The 13209-nt window shown below is 37.9% G+C and overlaps 2 long non-coding RNA genes across 6 annotated transcripts; both read left to right on the forward strand.

The window, feature by feature from the left end:
• The first annotated feature begins 2649 nt into the window (after positions 1-2649).
• On the forward strand, positions 2650-7046 carry LOC105357870. 4 transcript variants are annotated; one of them, XR_002874342.1, is made up of 11 exons: positions 2650-3221; positions 3317-3432; positions 4988-5163; positions 5240-5327; positions 5443-5517; positions 5612-6033; positions 6107-6251; positions 6334-6416; positions 6542-6616; positions 6686-6817; positions 6915-7046. It is a non-coding gene; the product is annotated as an uncharacterized LOC105357870 (long non-coding RNA). The 4 variants fall into 4 exon arrangements; XR_002874343.1 differs by lacking the exon at positions 4988-5163 and having other exon boundaries at positions 5443-5470; positions 6915-7045; XR_002874340.1 differs by lacking the exon at positions 4988-5163 and having other exon boundaries at positions 6915-7044.
• Positions 7047-8845: 1799 nt separating this feature from the next.
• Positions 8846-12607, forward strand: LOC111948360. Of its 2 annotated transcripts, XR_002874349.1 has the most exons (4): positions 8994-9069; positions 10165-10302; positions 10722-10851; positions 12489-12607. It is a non-coding gene; the product is annotated as an uncharacterized LOC111948360 (long non-coding RNA). The 2 variants fall into 2 exon arrangements; XR_002874348.1 differs by lacking the exons at positions 8994-9069; positions 12489-12607 and adding an exon at positions 8846-8915 and having other exon boundaries at positions 10722-11732.
• The last annotated feature ends 602 nt before the right edge of the window (positions 12608-13209 follow it).

Consider the following 13209-nt stretch of genomic DNA (forward strand, 5'->3'; position numbering starts at 1 on the left):
TCCCGTTGAAAACGAACATACCTCCAAATTCCATAAAAATATGCCTACTTGACTGAATCAATTGACTGACCCCGAGCAACAAATCAAACCTACATACTGTATGTATACATATGTATATGCTATTATAAAGATAACATATTAAAAATAAATACTAAAAATAAAAAAACAGCCATTTTACAATTCAGATTTCAACTACAATATAAAATAAAATGTCTTTATTTTTTATAAAATTTGTGTTTTTTCTTTTAAACCAAATTTGAATTGATCCAACACAAAATATTAAAATGTGTAAAACTGTCTTAAAAAATGTAAAAGGTTGGTTCCAATTGCAGCAGGTTAATTAGCTCAGCTAAAAGTCCACTAGGCCAAATCAGGGTCAGTCAGGCAGGGGTTACTCACATGCATGGGAGCATCAGTGAAGAAACAGAAGTAGTTAGGATCCAGGCGAGATTCGGGGCAGGCAAATGGAGTCAGAGGCAAAACACTAAAACCAGAGAAATTACAGGATAAAGTGGTTCACAGTTTAGCGGCAGCCTGCAGTTGCTTTTGAGTAAGTGTTAAAGCAGTAAAGAGTTGCCACACAGCTGATCTTCCAGCCGGTACTGCGTACTTCCACCACATCTCATCCCAGTACCAGTACAAGACCGTACTGGTGTACATTGAGCCTTGCCCATACACTCATAAAATACTTTTAAAATAAAAAATAAAAAAAAATCAATCAAATCAATGTTGTAAAATGGATTGAGGCAAAGTACGTTTATTTTTACTATGACGTAAAAATGACCAAGTGCATTACAGCGGACACCACACGTGATAACAGGAAAACGTGATCAAGCCATCATTACAGTCTAATACGTGGAAACACTTTGAATTTTGCAAAGGGATGTGACCATACACATGTTTTAATAACGTTCCATATGCATAATTTCAAAATTATTTGCTATTAATTCTTGTTTACTTTCTTTGTACATATATGTAATTCACAGTTGATTATCTTGCAAGAAAGGAATCTGGAAAACCTCCCCTGCGCTGTTCAGTAACCAGGTGTTTATCTCTGAGTCACACTGGTGGAATTTTTCATTAAAGATGTTGTGGATTGATTTTAGGTCAACAAATTGGATCCAATCGTTCAAAATGAACCAATATCAACTATGAATCGTATCCTCAACCACTGATAATGATAGGAATACCAGAGTTGCTAAAATGAATCGTCACACCCCTAACTGGCAACTTTAGTGACACCCCTCTATCAGTTTGTGTGGTTCCCACAGTTTCTGTTGTTCCCAATCACTTTTATTTCATTATTATTTTTAAATACACCAGAGAGTTAACAGGCAATCAATTTAAGATGTGGATATTTATAACTGAGATTTTTCCTGTACAGGTGGCATTCTATCACTGTACTGTACTGGAATTCATTAACCTTTTGAGAGCCGCCCATTTGTTTTGCGAATATTTGTGGGAAGCAATCCACATGTCTAGATGAGTGATTTTATACACCATCAGAGAGAAAAAGGAATGAAGGAATTCAATTATTTGGGAGTGTGCACTTGTCAGTAAGTTGCCTCATAAATGGTTCTGTTTTATTTAAACACATTATTCAGAATATTACTTTATTTAGAATATTGTGACCATTTGGTCAATAAAATGTTGTTACCAAAAGAAAACCTGTCCAATGTGCCAGGATTTCTTTTCATTTCTGTCCAGGTTCCCGAAACAGCCCCCATTTCTGTTTGATGACACCTTCTGAGTGACGCTACACGATATTCAAAGCCAAAATGTATTTGGAGAATACATGCCATTTGCTTTCTTGATATGTCCTCCTTTTCCATAGGACAGTATCTTTTTGATTTTCTGCCTTACCGTTCATGCTATTACGAAGGTTGTTAAAAAAACAGGATTCTTTATCTTTCCATCCAACCCAGTCTCATCCTAAAATGTGTAGTAGCTACATTTGTCCACATGGAAATGCGTGAGAGTTTTACAAAAACGCCCCCTAAACTGTGAGGGGGATACGTTTCATTTTTCTATTCATTTTCTACGAGCCTTCTCAGGATCACGTGACTTTGGAGGTTTGGCCTGCCGTGAGCAAAAAACATGGCGGATGCACGTTCATTTTTCGGTGGAATATCCCATAAAACAAGATATTTTGAGGACTAATTTTTATTTTGACAACATTTCTAGTGAGAAATATACCATTTTCTTTTAAAATATGCTTTCATTTTGGACATACAGTTTGTAGTTTGCTTGTTTCGTTCAACTTTTTCTCCCAAAGGCTCTGTTACGTTGGAGAAACACGTTAACTTTCATTCATATCTGCAGACGTGCGCGTGGGTCACGTGACTAATATGTTTCTCTTTTTTCCGCAGAAAATGCAATAAAATAGGAGTGATTGTGGACTAATTTATTTTTGAAAACATTTCTAGCAGTATATATCCCCTTTATTTTCGTAATATTGCAGACATGAAGTTGTTTGTTACGTTCAACTTTTCCTCAAAGGATCTGAAAGCGTCTGATCTTTTCCATTCATATATGCGGCTGACGTGGGTCACGTGACGTGCCTTTCTCTTTTTTTCCTGTGGAAAATCTCGTAAAAAGGTACGTTGCGATTTACTAATTTGTTTTATTTACATTTCTAGGAATCCGTGTATAGGTTTTCTCGTTCCGTGTTGCTGTTGCGGCGATCAGGCTTTGATTGACATGTGACAACAAACCGGAAAAATGTTGAGTTCAGGGACGGACCAAAGAGTTCTTTAAATTGATTTTTCTGCATTTTAATTTATTTACACTACGAGTCTAATGGTGTGTGATAAAAAAACTATAAATATTATGATAAATGAGATGAAACAATTATTTTGATGGAGTTTATAAAATATTAGGATCTATTATATTCTTTTTTCTTTAACTGTCAATTTTTTGACGTATCTCATATATTATAGTATTACAATGAAGTGCTCTAATTTATCTGTTAAAAAAGGTTTCATCACTGTTTCCTGTAGTAATTCTCAATAATGTTTTAAATAGGATATATTAAATAGGATATATTATCTAAAGTAAACAGGCTTTTAAGCCTTCAATTTGCCCCAATTGACATGAAGTGCGCATTTCGAAAAGCCAGTGAACGCAGCGTCATACGGGCACCCCCACCCCAATCCCCCGGAAACCCCCGGATGAACCCGCAGGAAGGCGCGCGGCTGAAGAACTTCTTGGACAGCTGGAAGGTGGGCGATGCTTTGAACTTTTCTCTTTAGAAATGTAATGTTTAGATTTGGGAAACCAGAGATGGGTTTTTAGTAAAAACGTGTTGTCTGTTTAGGATAAACGTTGAATGACGAGGCGTTTTTCCATCTTAAATTTAAAAGGCCGCAGCATCACGGTGAAGGCCTCTTCTGTAGAGGACGGGGGCGGAAACGTCACGTGGTCTCCGCAGAGGTAAGTTTCCTTTTGGGTCATTTAGCCAGAAACGGGGGTCTGCAGCCCTTTAAACAGCTAAGAGCCTTTATGTCTCACTGTCCAGAACTCAGTAGGACACACAAGGTGTCTCTTCAGCCTTTAGAAAATCAAACACTCATTTGCATTTGTTATTTTGGAAACTGGATAACTACTGGGGTTTACAAAGGTGCAGCTAAAACCGCCTCCAGGCTAACAGACACGCCCACTTTCTCAATGGAGCTAGTGGTGATGAGCAAAATGCTTTCATTGCACAATATTCACATCCATCTTTGCAAAAGTTTGGGTGGAAGAAACGCTGCCGACGCCGACTCTAGGTTGATGTCATGAAATAGGCGACACCCACAAGAAGAGAAAGGCGGAGCCTCAGAGATCGAGGAAATAGTTTATTCTAAATGGCTAGCATGGTATAGGCCCTCTAAATTGTGCGTATTGACCTCAAATTGATTTTTTTAGGGTACGTCGTCAGGTTTAAAAAAATTCTTCATAAATGCTGGAATTTCTTAAAATATTGTGCATCACCGCTTGATAGATTATTGAAGCATTATGGGTACTGTAGTCAGGAGCCTGGCATAGTAATACTTTGCTTCAACTGTTGAGTAGATCACCAAGTTGAGTAAAGTTTGACTTATCTGACTGTTTTGTTTTGCGTGATGCGCTGTGTCGTCTGAAAAATAGGATATTTGTTTGAATTAAAAACATTTTTATTTTTTGTCAGAGAACCGCAAAGGAGGGGTCAAGGAGCCACATGTGGCTGTGCAGCCTCAGGCTGCAGACCCCTGGTCTAAACAATTATGGCTGATTTGGCTGACCACATTTATTTATCCTAGCGTTGTCAACAAAGTTAAAGAGCCGCTCCAATGGAAGTCATGTTTTTAAGATCAAACATTTTTCTCTTTATTGAGAACATTAACAAAAATATAAACACATACACAATAATATAAGATTAAAACTGTTTCTGAGTATTTATTCAAATCTCAATGGATCAGGAGAAGATGAAACTGATTGTCTCAAAAAGCTTATAGTTGTGACGCTCTAACTGCCATGAATGGGCCAAAGTCTCTACTCCGCTCCAATTCTGATGCATCCACTTGCAGACAAATACCGGTAGATCCATTAATGTCCTGAGTTCCCTTGTCTGAGCTGGTATCTGGCTCAAAAGTGTACACATGGATAGCTCCAATGTTGCTCATTGATTTTTTTTTTTTTGCTATGCTAATGTCGGCTAGGGCTTGTGAGGTGCTATAAGCTAGCGGGAGAGAGAATCAACAAATGGTTTATGGGAAATTAGCAGAGGCAAACATCTGCACCACAGCTCTGAGGTGAAATTCTTATGAGCTGCTGTGCTGCAGAAAAATGTCTTAAAAAAACAAAATGATCGTAATTAAAAAAAACACTGGGAACGATTTTATAATAGCTAAAAATTCTGTTGGAGTGGGACTTAAAGTCCCACTCCAACAGAATGTCTGATTCCTGATTCTTGTATGTATGTATATACATAAAAGAACCTCATGTTTTTTTCCCTTTCCTCTCTCAGACTGGTCAGTTATTTGGAGACAACATGTACAAATAGTTCCTGGACTGATCTTCTGCTAACTTTGAGATGGAGAGGCTGTCAGGTTCATCTGTTTCAGGGTCCTGCATGCTCTCCCTCCATGTTGGCTGTAGCAGTGGATGGAACTTGCAAAATATACTGTTTTAGAGCCAACTGGGGTGTGTAAAATTCTTTTCCACCTACATTTTTGATGGTATAAATGTTTTTCTTATGTAAACTTTTCTGTTCTTTTAGGCTCAGTGGTTATTTGGAAGATGCGTTTTTGACCAAAAACACTGTGGTGACCTCCTTTGTGAACTGCATTCATGGGGAAATAGAATATGTAAGGTTATTTTCATGGCCTCTTCCTTAAGAAAATGAACATGCCTGCATATATGTTTTATTGTATTTTGTGTCATATCATCATGTTAATATACGACATTTATTTGTTTTGATAGAATCCTGGAGATGGGAGATGTGGAGCAGGTAAGTTTGTGGCAGCACCAGAGTCCTCCAAAAAGTCTTCTGGCAAAGTAAATGAGGAAGTATCGCAGTCTGCCATCGTGGAGTTTTGCTGAAAGGCCTGAACATGTTCCATCCATGCATCCATCTTCTTCCATTCATCAGGAACCAGGTTGTGAGGGCAGCAGTCTTAGCAAAGATGCCCACACTTCGCTCTCCTCCAGCTCCTCTTGGGGGACCCCGGGGCCAGCTGAGAGACGTAGTCTCCCCAGCGTGTCCTGGGTCTCCCTTAGTGAGACATGCATGGAACCCCCCCCCCAGGGAGGCGTCCTCCTCTGGATGTAGAGAGGAAGTGGCTCCACTTAGAGCTCTCCAGGTGAGCGAGCTTCCTGAACCTGTTCCGTTGAGATATTTTCATGAACCCCTTCTATTTGCAGAAACGGCTTTCTCCACAGACCGTGCAGTTCTTCTGCTCTGATGTAGTCTACGAGTTCTGATCGCATTTGGAGAAGGTTGTGGTTCTGTGTCCTGAGATGCAGGACCTGTTGAACATGTGTCCTTTTCAAGTTCACTCTTGGATGTGTGAGGTAATAATTGTCAACGGCTTATTTCTCATTATTCCTGTTGGAGTTTTTTTTCTAATCCCTTATGTTTCAAAAGTTTGCAAACATACATTTTGGTTGAAATGATGAGGATCCGAGGATGAAATCAAGAAGGGACAACATCAGGGAAAGGGACTGAACCGACTGCACAGCTTCCTCTCTTCAGCAGACACATGTTCCCAGTACATATGTGTCAAATATTGGTAAATACTCATTGAAGATGCATCCTTTTTGTGTAATTTGTTTTCTCAGTTTAATACATTTTGATCCTTTCTTTCTGCACAGACATCCTCGCCGTTCAGGCCGGTGGCTGGAACAAGCGGAAGTCAGAAAAGCTGGAGCAGACGTGACCAGAATGATACCTCCAGGTAAAGATCGTGGTAATGTTGTAGATAAATGTTGGCTTGTTTCTTTCATGTTACTCTCATGCTGTTGATGTGGAATATCTCTTGATTTCTTCAGTATTATTAATACATTAATTTCTTCCCACAAGGACCAATCAAAATGACCCAGAGAAAAACACTGAAGGGCTTTGTCTGAGCATCAGGAAAACAAGAATCAGCATATGGTAAAAATCATTTGTTACACTTTCTAAAGTTGTTGCATAACTGATCAAGCATGATGTGATGGATTGCAGGTTATGGTGCCATGGTGAAGAACTAAAGGCTCTATGATGTCATGCTGCTGACCAGACTGTGGTTGGTGAAGTCCAGCAGCACTTCGAGTCCTTGAAGTGTGGTTGAAGAGCTCTCCTCCCAGCTTTTGGAAGGTTCTGCCCAGCAAAGCCAGGGGGTTTCTGTTTGTGATCTGCATGGATGTCCAGGGCTTGTGGCATTTATGTGTTTTCCTCTTCATTTCATTCTCAGGCAGCACAGAGGCATTGATGGAGAGAGAACATGAGGGACTAATTGTCTGTTGAGGAGGAGACTTTCTGCAGTTCAAGCCCCAGCTCCACCCCTAAAAAAAGCCTTATATGAAGGAAAACCTCATTTCAACTTTGTACCAATAAATGAATTTTAATTGAAATGAGAGATTTTTTTCTGAACTGCACCAATGAAGGGTTTTTCAACCTAAATTTCAACAATTGCATTATTTTTTACCTCCGTTCAAGTTTCTGCAACACTAGCTAAACATTTCAGTGCTCACACCTGTGCTGAAGACACTTCTCATTTTAACTCAAACGTTTGGCCTTTGATTTGTATGTCCAACACCTTAGAATGAAACACTGACCTATTAAACTCATATAATGTGCTATGCATATCCAAATCCTTTGTCAGGGCACAGACTACATTTTAATTGTAGCAAGACTGAAGTAAAATGTAGCAAAATGACAATGAGTTATCTTAAATTAGGGGTAAATGACATGAGAAATTAAGAATATTAGAAATGTGGAGTGATATGTGTATCAGTATGTTAGCTGCAGGAAGGGTGCTGTCCTTGACACGTCCCTTTACTCAGACAGGATGACAGGTAGGGAAGGGGGTAGCCGATGATCTGCTCCAGTATCTTCAGCACAGAAGCTTCTGCTGCTCTTCTTCAGTTTGATCTGAGAGCCAGACCATGATACAGTTGGACTGGCTGAGCGGTAGGTTGCTAGCAGCTTCAGACGTGCTGATGTGCTTGTTGATAACGTCCTGGATGTTAGGAAACCAAGTTAGATCAGCTGAGATGGGCATGCCCAGGAAAGGGAAGCTGTGAACCCTCCTCTATGCCTACTAAAGTCCAAGATGACTTTCATGGTCTTTTATTTGCCGATCAGCCTTACACTATACAGTTTCCGCACTACAAAGTTCACCTCAGTGACCTTTCATAAGTCTTTGTTATTTGCAAGTTAATTACTTATATCCAAGACATGGAGATGTGCATGGTGGGTCCAGTATGAGCAGGATTTGGGAAATGGCAGTTGCCAAGAACTCACATGAAGTTTCAAGGTTTTTGCCTTTATTTGGAGGAAAAAAAGTTTTTGTCCTTTGTTTGTTGTGCAGAATTGCAAACCTAGAAAGAAATCAAGTTGAAAGAATTTATATAAATGTATTTGCCCTTCTTTTGACCCTTCTACATCATGAATATTTGGTGGCTGTTGCTTGGCGACTGTGAGATCTCTCCATAGGATTGACATTGGCTGGGCCTCTCCATGACCTTGATATGATTGTTCTTCAGCCATTCCTTGGTTGCCTTGGCTGTAGGTTCTAGGTCACTATCCTGTTGGAAGACCCATCCATGACTGATTTGAAGGGTCCTGGCTTAAGGATGGTAGGAAGTTCTCACTCAAGATTTTTCATTAATGGCTCCATCAACGTGGTGACGTAGCTTCCACCTCCATGTTTGACAGTGGTTAAGCTGTTCTTGGGGTCATAGGTAGCAATTCTCTTCCTCCAAACCAATGGTTGAGTTGATGCCAAAGAGCTCAGTTTTGAGCCAAACATTCCATTATGCAGAATAAACTGATAAAGCAAACCCTATTTTTCAGTGTGTGATTTTCATTTTTTCCTAAATCTTAGGACAATTTAGATGATAAAAGTAATAAATATATGAAAACAGTATAATACAGCAAATATGTAAATATTTGATGTGATGAACAATGCTTATCTGATTTAGACCCAACATGGAATATTTTTTGACACACACAAATCAAGTTGTGTTATTTACTGCTCGTAATTTAGACACAAATGATAGAAATGTTAGGTTTATATGCCAAAGAGGCCATGTGAAAATTTTAGTGCAAATACGCATGCGTGCGCGCCGTGCACATAAAGCCACCCCACCCCCACGTATCCGGGCGCCGGTCGGTGGGTGCTGGGCGTCAATAAAGGTAATCTGGTTGTCGCGCGTTCTGCATCTCTGCGCGAGCTAAAGAAGTCTCAAAGGTAAGAAATGTAAACACAAGAGGCAGTAATGAAAATACTTTATGATCATCTGAAAGTATTTTCATCTGACAGATGAATGCAGCTTTGTTATCACTGTAGAGCGGGGCTGAAAAATACGGCCTCCATCGAGAGACTGAACGTAACACGACTGCAGGTTACTATGATCATCATAGAAAAATGTATTAATTATTTGTTTCGACTGTATAGTTATTGTGGTGGAGCAGAGGAAGGGAGGTTTGTGAGAATCGGGGTTACATTAGCTAATGATTATGGCAGCGCTCGCGCCACCGCCGGTTTCCCGGCAAAAAAAAAGGAACAGTAATTTACTGATATATTAAAGTGTTATGATTGACCTATTTAGGGTTTTTCTCCAAATTTACACAAAAAACGTTGTAACAACGATCATCTGGACTTGGTTTTGTAAATATTTTAAAACAGTCTCTGTCTCAGAGACCTGGACTGACTGACTCCTCCCCCTCACGTTCCAAACAGGAAGTACCTGCTGGCTCCAAGGAGCCAAAATCCTATAGACTTCTAAAGAGAAACAAACAGCTGTTAGTCAGTCATTCTATGGGTCAGATTAACCATTCTTGTTGTGATACCCTTTTCAACATGTTTTTGCTAATTCCAGTTATTTGTTTTACAAAACTGTTTCTTTATCACAAGTTATTCAAATTATAGACTGACCAACAGATGCCTAAGTAATAGCATGTGCCACCTTGAATGTTTGTTTGACAAATTCCACCAAGCTCACTTTCAGTGGAAGCAGTGTGGACTTTCAACAAGCTTACTCCTGATTGGCGACAGTAGTTGCCATAGAATTGATACTCAGATCAATCACTGTCAACTGGCTCCAACGTGGTGACGTCTTTATCACAGAGAAACGACGACAGAATTGAATTTTTATGATGGATCTGGAAGTAAATGGGTGACGTCACACTCGCTCAGACCTTTTCTCTGATCCAGTCAAACTGCTTTTTTACCAGTTTTATTCCAGAAATCATTTTGGACAAGAGGAAAGACATCTTCAGCTCAAAACCAAGTCTTCATGACCTTTTTTTTTATAACTTTTCTTTTTAAAATTCAGAAATAATAACCTGCACATTCTTACAAAACTGTTAGACTTCAATTGGTACCTTAATTTAATTGTAAAACTAACAACCATTGTCATTAATATGGCAATATTTTCCCCAAATCTTATCAGAATGTGGAACTGGAGACATAAAAATTCTGCTTTTCCTATTTTCAGCTGAATCTGCCACGAGGCTCGACAACTTCTTGCATCAACTGTGATCGCTGTGGCCGCCAAAACATCCAAATGTAAGGCGGGCTACAAAGATTTCAGGCCAAAAGAGAACGCCTCACATGTGATGAAGTGTCTGTATTGGTATGTATTTACCATCTGTGACTCAGAGTCATTAACCAATTGTTGATCTGTTCACAGTGTTATATGATAATTTAAATTTTGACGATGACGATACAAAAATTGCTGCCAAACCTGCCAAAAAGTCCCGCCTCTTACCACACACATGTTGTGCCCCCTAAGGTGCCCTAAATTACCTGATCAAGCACAAACGTGCTTTGCCTGGATGAAGGCCTTGTATCAGGTATACTGGTAATAATAATTTTACATTCACCTCAGTCTGTTGTTGTTCCTCATTATTCATGGAAGCTTGATGACACAACATCTTCAATCTGCTTGAACTCTAGTTTGATTAGAAACTTTCATTTGTGAACCGTCAGCAGATCTGGTCATGTCTCACCAAAACAACCACACTAATCATTTCATCATTTTCATCCATTAAGGTTGGAAAAACCAGCAGCCCTCCAGTGCTTCAGCCGTCCAACCATCAACCGTTTCAGACATCCATCCTCCCACCACTTCAGCCCCACAGCCGTCCACCAGTGTGCCAACTCCGGACATTTTACTATCCTGGTACATTCTTATTTTTCTGCACAGTTAGCAAAAATGATATGTTTTTTAGATATTCCTGTGTTTTTTTATCCTCAACAAATGTTTCTCCAAAGAAATATGAAAATACAGAATAATTCATCTGGTGGTTATTTTTACACTTTTCCTCAAATCTTTAATAAGAAAAAAATAATTCAGTTCAAGTTTACTTGTGCTTCTCTTTTTAATGGGCATTACAGTTGATATAAAACATATAACATGCAATTAAAATGCTTTGTAGTTAAAAACATTTTACACACTATTAAAAGATTCTATAAAATATTATTTAAATAAAAAAGGATTCCTTTCCAAGAAAATGTTGACTACCGTATATCTTCCCATAGTAGCCCTGGCGTTTATTCCATCACAGACAGAACAGTGATGGTTAATGGGTTTATTTTGCAGCAAAACTTCATCAAGAAATGCAGACAAACATCAGCAGATGAACATTTCAGGATTTATTCAAATGATGAGAACATTGGATTGTGTTCTGATCAGCACTGGCTGTTGACGTTTCTTTTCTCCTTGAAGCATCAGCCTCCGTATCAAAAATCATGTTGGTTGTCATGAGGATCTCTTTCCTGGAGACACGCCCACCTTTCCGTCTTTGTGCAATAATTCATGTTCAAACCAGTTCTTCTAAGTTGTCGCTTTTCTTTGCATTTCCACCAGTAAAAAGTAATACGACAAAATACTTGCAGAATTTGTAAAGATTTGGATTTTGTATTATTAATTTGCCTTTTTTAGTCTTTTATTATAAAATAACTATGCATTATTACTTTATTTTAACTAACACATTTATCTTAGTTTACAGTAGTCCTCTTAAACATCTCTTAAACAAGTTTACACTTTTCATCTTTCAGAATGCAGCGGTGTGATTGGAGGAAAAGATTAATATGCAATGAGGACATTTAAAGAAAAAAGGAGCAGTTTTTATTTTACATTATTACTATTTTAAAGTAGAAGTCTAATGTATATAAATGCTTTTTTATTAATTTGTTTGGCATATTTACTGTGTTAGAGTTCTGATGATTGTTTTGAGTGGTAAACGTTTTTATTTTATTTATGAAACCCAGATGGAGTTAATGGAGTGCTAGTCATGTTTTATGTTGTATATATTATTAATGAATTAATTTATTTATTTTGAAGTGCCTATTTGCAAGTAAAGAAGGCGGGGTTAAGGTTAAAATACGTACGGACAATCCAGCAACATGCCTCTTCAACATGAATTTCCATCAGTTTTTTTGCTTGGTCGCAAATAAATAAGTCCAAATAATAATCAGCCTAATTTGTTTTTTTGTTTATTTAAAATTATATAAATATTTTCTAATTTTCTTTGTCAATAAAAGGACAAAAGGGGTAGATGATGGATGCATGTCCAAGTTTTATTATTCATGTTCTACAAGTTGTTAGATATTGATTATTTGATGCTTTTGTGCTATGCGTTAAAAATCAATGTAATATTGTAATTATTCATAAATATTTGAATAATACTAATATTTCCTACAAAGGATAATTGACACTAATCGAATTAAAAACAGTCGTCCTGTAAGCACTGAGTGAACAAACTGTAACCCATTGTCTATCACTGTTTGATTGAACCTTCTTTACTTTTCTTGCAGGGGGGGGTCATGGCCTCTACGCTGGATTCCAAAAAAGAGACAAAAAAAACCCGCCCTCAACCCCCACTCTTAGTCAGACGTGTTTATTTTTTTATTTACAATAATAAATAATATACTATGTACATTTATTTTGTTTTACTTTTTTATACTTAGTTTCCTTATTTCCTATAATATTTATTAGTAGTTGTTGTTTGTTGATGTTAGTTCTTTTTAGCCCCTTTTATGTTAAAATAGACGTAAATGATCCAGATGCTGACATTCTAATATGTAGACAGATTTATGAATGAATTATTCTCAACAGAAGTTCAACACTATTGTGGTAGCAGTCTGACTGTTTTACTGTTTAGTTTTACTGCAATCTGTCGTGCCTCACCCACTGTCCATCCCATAAAAAAAAAACAATTCTACATCATTAACCTTTTATTATTTTTATTCATATGGCACATTCATAAATACAAAGTTAGAAATTATACCCCCCATTTTTCTATCTTTATCAATGAGTTCAAACAAAACATGAACACAATAAGAAACTCTGACCATAAGAAAGCATTTAAAACATTCAATCTGTGCATCAGTTTCAATGTTTTTGTGAAAAATTTCATAATAATCCTCTGGTTTGTTTCTTTCTGGTTGCTGTTGGGAATTGTTGTTTTGAATTGTTACAGTCAAAGTTTGTATAAAAAACAACTGCAATCTGTCATGCGACATGATACCTGCAAAA

Source organism: Oryzias latipes, chromosome 12, assembly GCF_002234675.1.
Source record: "Oryzias latipes chromosome 12, ASM223467v1".
Classification (NCBI taxonomy): Eukaryota; Metazoa; Chordata; class Actinopteri; order Beloniformes; family Adrianichthyidae; genus Oryzias; species Oryzias latipes.